At 36.2% G+C, this 7,828-nt stretch overlaps 1 non-coding gene across 1 annotated transcript; it reads left to right on the forward strand.

Annotated features, from left to right (window-relative positions):
* The first annotated feature begins 7,459 nt into the window (after positions 1-7,459).
* Positions 7,460-7,566, forward strand: LOC141688093 (small nucleolar RNA R71). Its single transcript, XR_012561559.1, has one exon. It is a non-coding gene; the product is annotated as a small nucleolar RNA R71 (small nucleolar RNA).
* The last annotated feature ends 262 nt before the right edge of the window (positions 7,567-7,828 follow it).

Raw genomic sequence — 7,828 nt, forward strand, 5'->3', positions numbered from 1 at the left:
GTCAACACTACTCTTAGCCTCATTATAGGTCACAGGGTCGTCATCATCAATGATTGACAACTCATTGTCATTCTCAATGACAAGGCCATAATACCTCTCAGGTTGGCGAGACACTCTCCCTATCCTACGAATGGGCTGTTCCACAGAAGGTTGTTCAGTCTGAACAGGTTTTTCCACTTGATCCGTAGTAGTTTGTGCTTCTTGAACTTCATCAAGTTCAATTTTGCTCCCACTGTTTCCTTCAAGGATAAACTCCTTTTCCAAGAAGGTAGCATGTCTGGAGACAAACACCCGATGATCGGTGTAAAAGTAATACCCCAAAGTCTCTTTAGGATATCCCACAAAATTACATTTTACGGATCGAGATTCGAGGTTATCTGGGTCAACTTTCTTGACATAAGCTGGACATCCCCAAATCTTAACATGTTTAAGACTCGGTTTCCTTTCTTTCTATATCTCATATGGTGTTTGAGGAACAGATTTGGAAGGCACCTTATTCAGATAATATGCTGAGGTTTCCAATGCATAACCCCACGGGAATACTGGAAGATTCGCATAGCTCATCATGGACCGAACCATGTCTAACAAAGTTCGATTTCTCCTTTCAGATACCCCATTTAACTGTGGAGTATATGGAGGAGTCCACTGGGAGACTATACCATTTTCTTTGAGATAATCTAGAAACTCTCCATTCAAGTATTCACCACCTCGATCTGATCGAAGAGTTATAATACTGTGTTTGGTTTATTTCTGCACTTCATGTTTATATTCTTTGAACTTTTCAAAGGCTTTAGACTTGTGTTTCATCAAATACACATATCTGAATCTAGATCTATCATCTATGAAAGTAATGAAGTACGAAAATCCACCCATGGCTTGCGTAGACATTGGTCCACATACATCTGTGTGTACCAATCCTAGCAAATCTGCAGCCCTCTCTCCATGTCCACTAAATGGAGATTTGGTCATTTTACCCCATAGACAAGACTCGCATGTAGGATATGATTCAAAATCAAATGGGTCAAGTAACCCTTCCTTATGCAATGTCCGCAGTCTATTTTCACTAATATGACCTAGCCTACAGTGCCATAAATAGGTTAGATTTTCATCATCTCGTTTTCTTTTATTAGTTTGTTCAATCTGAAGTAAATTATGCTCTACGTCACATACATACAAACCATTATTTTTTTTTTTGCTAAATACAAACCATTATTTAAAATGCCACGTCCAAAAATAACATTATCTCTAAGGATAGAACATTCATTATTCTTAATAATAAATAAAAAACCATCCACATCCAACATAGGAATAGAAACAATATTCCTCACAATAGAGGGAACGTAATAACAATTATTCAAAATAATAATCTTGCCCGTAGGCATATGTAAACCAAATGATCCTACAGATATGGCCGCAACCCTTGCTCCATTGCCCATACGTAGAATCACCTCATCTTTTTCAAGAGTCCTACTTCCCTTTAGTCCTTGCAACGAATTGCAAATATGAGAACCACATGCGGTATCTAATACCCAAGTAGAAATTTGACCTAGTGACATATTAACTTCGATCGTGAACATGCCTGAATCAGAAGCGATAGTCTTACTACCCTTCTTCTTCTTCAATTCTGCAAGGTAAACCTTGCAGTTCCTCTTCCAGTGCCCCAACTTGTTATAGTGAAAACAAACAGCTAAATTAGGACCAGTCAACTTGTGAGCATCTAGTATGCTCCGGAGTGATAGTGCAGAAGACATGACGAATATAGTAAATCTGTAAATGATAAACACATAATAATACTTAGCAAATATTCAATTTCATTTCAAAACACTATATGAATCGGGTCTTTATTCATAAGTGTCTCCCACTAGTTTATCTAATTTTTTTAACCCCCTAAGTCAAAATTAAGAATTCATAATGCTAGTGGAAATAGGGATCCTACATTCCATCACACAACCTCGGCTATGGCACGAAACGTCATGTGATGTTCAATAGGCAGACAACTCTTGTCAATTACATCTTATGTTATTCCCTAATATAAGTTTAGCCTCTTGAATAATTGAGTCATGGCTATGGCACGACAAACTCAATATTCTAAGTCAAGTCTAACCCAACATTTCGTACAATTGAATCAGTCTCCAACGGCCCACGGCTGTAGCACATACCGACCTTTAGATTCTAATTCAATGTACACATCTCTATGTATTAGACAAGTATTTCTTATTTCGAAATCAAAGCCCTCGGCTGTAGCACGAAATGACAATGATTTAAAAATAAGAACCACTTTCTACCATATTGGAAGGCTATGACCGACACAAGCCCGTTGTGTCATTGGCCAATTACTACTTAATATTATTTAATTTTAGAGGGATTATATTACGTTACAATCATAATCATATTATAAAGAGATTCTTCCTTTTAAATTAAATAGTTCAAATCAATAATCGATAATCAGATGATTCCCAGATCGGGTGGAGCATTGTCAAGGGGCGTCACTTATTAACCCTTTCTTATAGATAGAAATCTGTTGTTGACAGAATCATCCTCTCTCTCAATATTGAAAATTCATATTCAATTACGTTTTTCATAAACAAAAGAATCTCATGATCGTATTCATAATATTTATTGTTAAGTCAAGAAACGATTCCTATTCTAGATTTTCTAGAGCACGCATTATATTAATTTAAGTTCACCTAAATCTATCATCGCATGGTAAACATAGGCATATATCTCATATATAAAATTAAATAAACAAGTAAATATAAAGTGCAATAAAGTAAATGTGTTTGGTTATGGCCCCATCCTATGTGATCTTTATCAAGCTCATGATAAAGATCAAGGTCAATCTAATATGATGATGGAAATAAATATAACCACTTATTACATAAGTCTTCTTCTTTGTATCACCTCCATTGGATAGCCTTCTTGAGTCTTCAATTACATTACATGATTGAAAGTAAAACTAATCTAGTGAACTTACAAGAATAACTCGAGTTACATTCGAGATTTATGATTACAAAGATTGACGACATGCAAGTCGTATTTAAAACCAAAACCAAAACCATTACACTAAGGTCGAAAGGCCATAACCATCCACCATGCTCATACAACACATAAAAGCATGTTAAAACACATAATCTGATCTTAACATATCATATTATCCATGATCTAATCATAAAAAGAAAATATGATAAAAATCAAAAAAATCATAATCAAATCAGAAAAACAAGAATCACTGTTTACGGGCAGTAAACGACGTCAAACGCCTTACAGACGAGTCGTTAATAGCTTTAGCTATCAGTTTTGTTCAGACGCTCGTTAACCTATGGAATAGGGTATTCATTTGCATAAATCAGACACCAAAGCCAGATTTCAGCAAATCTGCAGCAGCCAATTTAAAATCCGTATCTAATATAATTCTCATAATTAGAACAAACATAAATCATGTATATATCAGTATATATACAGATTACATAATCATCTTGTGATTATACAACTCACATGAATATCATATATTCAAAACCATACACATATAAGCATATTATATCAACATCAAATCATGGCGAATCACGTACATGCTCATATATCGAAAACAGTTAAACACATAAACGAATTAAAAACTTTTCGCAAGTAGCTCTGATGCCATTGAAGGGTTTTTAGCACATAAAAGCAGCGAAAACGTAAATTTAAATCTTAAAAAAACCGAAACCCTGCGAAAAATAATATTTAATTCGTAGTTCAGTATGTTTACCTTAAGAAGCTTTACATTAATAGAAAGATGGAGGTAAAAATAGGGTCTATAATAGTATATTTATAGGCAAAATTTTCAGCTGAAAATTTTCCCATAAAATATTATTATTATTAACCCTTTATTATTCTCACTAATAATTAAAACACCTTTTAATTATTAATCCTTTTTCTAAATTCTTTAGAAATAATTCTCTCACTTGATTTAATTTCCAAAAATTAAATTCTTAATTAATAATATTAAGAACCTTTTCTTAATTAATTTATAATCAATTAAATCTCATTTAATCAATTATTAAATTTTCCAATTAATTATTTATTTCATAAATAAATAATTATGAGCCATTATTAATTAATTCCTCCACCATTAAATCATTCTCTTTAATGGTGTGACCCTATAGGTTCAATATTAAGCCGGTAGTAGAAATAAATAATAATAAAACTATTTTATCATTATTTATATAAATTCTCTAATTCATTAAATATGATTAATTAGTTAATCATATTTATTCTACATCGTGAGGGATACTTCTCAGCATATCGCGACTATCCGGATAATACGAATTCACTACTTAGAATACCAAGAACCTATTCAGTGATTAAATACAAGGCATGGAACTTGTGTCAAGCCTATCTTATTTAATCACTTGCTTTCCCATTCACTATGCTTAGTTTTATTTAATGTAAATTAGAAACTCCTTTCTAATTTCATTCACTCTGGCCAGAGATTCCTGAACTAACATAAGTGGATCAGTATTGAACATTCTCTTCCTACACTGGAAGGGGTAGATCCTTTATTGATCATACACTATATTCGTGTACAAATTCCTATACCCAGTAGAGCCCTTATAATTGTCCCTTGAGACTAAGAACTAAACCAAAGCATAGTTCAGTGTACACAAGATGACTATGATGACCTCAAGTCTAAGGATACTTGTACAACTATCACTATGTGAACAACTGCTGATACGTGAGTGAACTCCATCAGTTGTTCAGCTGTGTGAGTCATGTTCAGTGAACTTATTCTATAATAAGCACCTACATACTAGCTATAGTGTCACCACACAAATGTCTATGAGAACAGACATCCTTCATAATGAAGCAAGCATAGTATGTACTGATCTTTGCAGATTATTAATTACCAGTTAGTAATCCTACGACCAGGAACTATTTAAGTTTAGAGTTATCATCTTTTAGGTCTCATTATTATGATCTCATCACAATCCATAAAAAGCTTTACTCTAAACTGTGGTATATCTTATTTAAACATTTAAATAGATAGAGCCCACAATAAAAACAAAACAAGTCTTTTATTAATATCAATGAAATCAAAACAGATTACATAAAAGTTATTCCTAAATCCTCATACATGATTGGACTTAGGACATATCTCTTTCATTGGGAAGTGATCCTTCTCGTGGTTTTATTCAACTTCCTATAGTCCATGAATACCCTCCATCCTATGACTGTTCGAGTAGGGATGAGCTCGTTCTTCTCATTTGCTACCACAGTAATACCTCCTTTCTTAGGTACACATTGCACGGGGCTCACCCAAGAACTGTCAGAAATAGGATATCTGATTCCTGCATCCAGCCATTTTAGAATTTCTTTCTTCACCACTTCTTTCATGATAGGATTAAGCCTTCTCTGTTGCTCAACAATCGGCTTTCTACCTTCCTCTAGCAAAATTTTATGCATACAGTACGAAGGGCTGATCCCTTTTATATCTGCTATAGTCCACCCGATAGCCGATTTGAATTCTCTCAGAATCCTCAAGAGCTTGTTCTCATCACTACCTAAAAGGTCAGATGCAATAATAACAGGTAAAGTAGATGTATCACCTAAAAATCATACCTCAAGTGTTCATGCAATGGTTTAAGCTCCAAAGTAGGTGCTTCCTTAATAGATGGTTTGAGCTTTCCCTCAGCATTCTTGAGATCAGTATTTCCAAGAGATTCAAATGGCAAGTCTAACTTCCGTTTCCAAGGATAAGCATTTAGATATTATAACTGCTCATTGCCTTCATTATCTTCATTGTCAAAATCCCCCAATAAGGCTTTTTCTAAGGCGTCAGACCTTAGCACATGATCAAGTTCTGAAATAACTGCAGAATCGACCAAATCCACCTTGAAGCACTCCTCATCTTCCGTAGGGAATTTCATCATATTGAACATATTGAATGTCACATCTTGATCTTGCACCCTCATAGTGAGTTCACCTTTTTGCACATCTATCAAGGTACGGCCTATAGCCAAGAAAGGTCTTCCCAAGATTATGGGAATCTTCTTATCTTCCTCGAAATCCAGAATAACAAAATCTACAGGAAAGATGAGCATGTCCACCTTTACTAGCACATCCTTCACAATGCCTCGTGGATATATAATCGAACGATCAGCCAATTGTAGAGACATGTAGGTGGGCTTCAGATCAGGCAAATTCAGCTTTTTGAAGATAGAAAACGACATCAGATTGATGCTTACTCCCAAATCGCAAAGGCACTTGTCAAATGAAAACTTTCGAATGGTGCAAGGAATGGTGAAGCTACCTGGATCCTTAAGCTTTGGAGGTACTTTTGTTATAGAACGGCACTGCACTCTTCCGTTAGAGCAACGGTATCAAGATCATCCAGTTTCACCTTCCTCGAAAGAATACCTTTTATGAATTTTGCATAACTAGGCATTTGCTCAAGAGCCTCAGCGAAAGGTATGTTAATGTGAAGTTTCTTGAACACCTCCAGAAACTTACCAAATTGCTTGTCCAGCTTTTGTTTTTGCAATCGCTTAGGAAAAGGTGGTGGAGGATAAAGTTGTTTCTCCCCTGTATTACCCTCAGGAAGAGTGTGTTCAACAGTAGTCTTCCTTGGTTCCCCTCTTTCTCCTTTTGCTTTCCTTCTTCATCTACAACTTTAACTTCTACATCTTTTGCTTTTTCAGCATCAACAACTTTTCCAGACCTTAAGGTGATAGCTTTGACTTGCTCTTTAGCTTCCTTCCTGCCCGACACTTCAGTATCACTTGGAAGTGTGCCAGGTTGACGATTGAGCAAGGCATTGGCTATTTGTCCAATTTGATTTTCCAAGGTCTTGACAGAAATAGCCTGACTTTTGCACAACAACTTTAACTCCTCGAAATCAGCACTAGAAGGTAGAGCAGCACCTCCTTGTTGAGAATATGTTTGCCTTTGAGCAAATTGCTGAGGTTGCTGGAATCCAGGTGGATTAAACTATTTATTTGCAGCTTGTTGATATGGTTGCTGAACAACATTTTGATTATTGCTTCAGCTGAAATTGGGATGATTTTTGTTATTAGGATGATAAGTAGCGGGCACAGGCTGTTGCGGTCTCTGAAAATTGTTCATATACTGAACATATTCATTAACAAGAGAACACTGATCCGTAGCATGAGAGCCTACACAAAGCTCACAGACACTAGCTATTTGATTTATGCCATAGTTGGTTATAGAATCGACCTTCATAGACAGCGCCTGGAGCTGTGCTGCAATAGCTATAGCTGCATCGACTTCCAGAATACCTGCTACTTTCCCAGGCATCATCCTTTGAGTTAGGTTTTGATACTCGTTTGCAGCCATAGTTTTAATGAGATTATAGGCCTTAATATAGCTTTTGGCCCACAAGGTGCCTCCAGAAGCTGCATCGAGCATGGGTCGAGATTGGACCCCCAAACCATTGTAGAAACCAGTGGTCACCATCCAGTCAGGCATACCATGATGTGGACACTTTCTCAATATCTCCTTGTAGCACTCCCAAGCTTCGCGCATAGATTCCCCTGGTTGCTGCGCAAACTGAGTAAGAGCACTCCTCATAGCTGCAGTTTTGGCCATTGGATAGAACTTCACCAGAAACTTTTGCGCAAGATCTTCCCAAGTAGTGATGGACCTAGCTGGTAACGAATGTAACCAGTTCTTAGCTTTGTCCCTCAGAGAGAATGGGAAAAGCCTCAGCTTGATAGCCTCATCAGTGACACCATTATATTTGAAAGTACTATAGATCTCGACAAAAATCCTGATATGTATGTTGGGATCTTCAGTCGCAGCCCGTCCGAAAGAAACAGAATTCTGCACCATCTGA

This window comes from Apium graveolens, chromosome 9 (assembly GCF_009905375.1).
Source record: "Apium graveolens cultivar Ventura chromosome 9, ASM990537v1, whole genome shotgun sequence".
NCBI lineage: Eukaryota > Viridiplantae > Streptophyta > Magnoliopsida > Apiales > Apiaceae > Apium > Apium graveolens.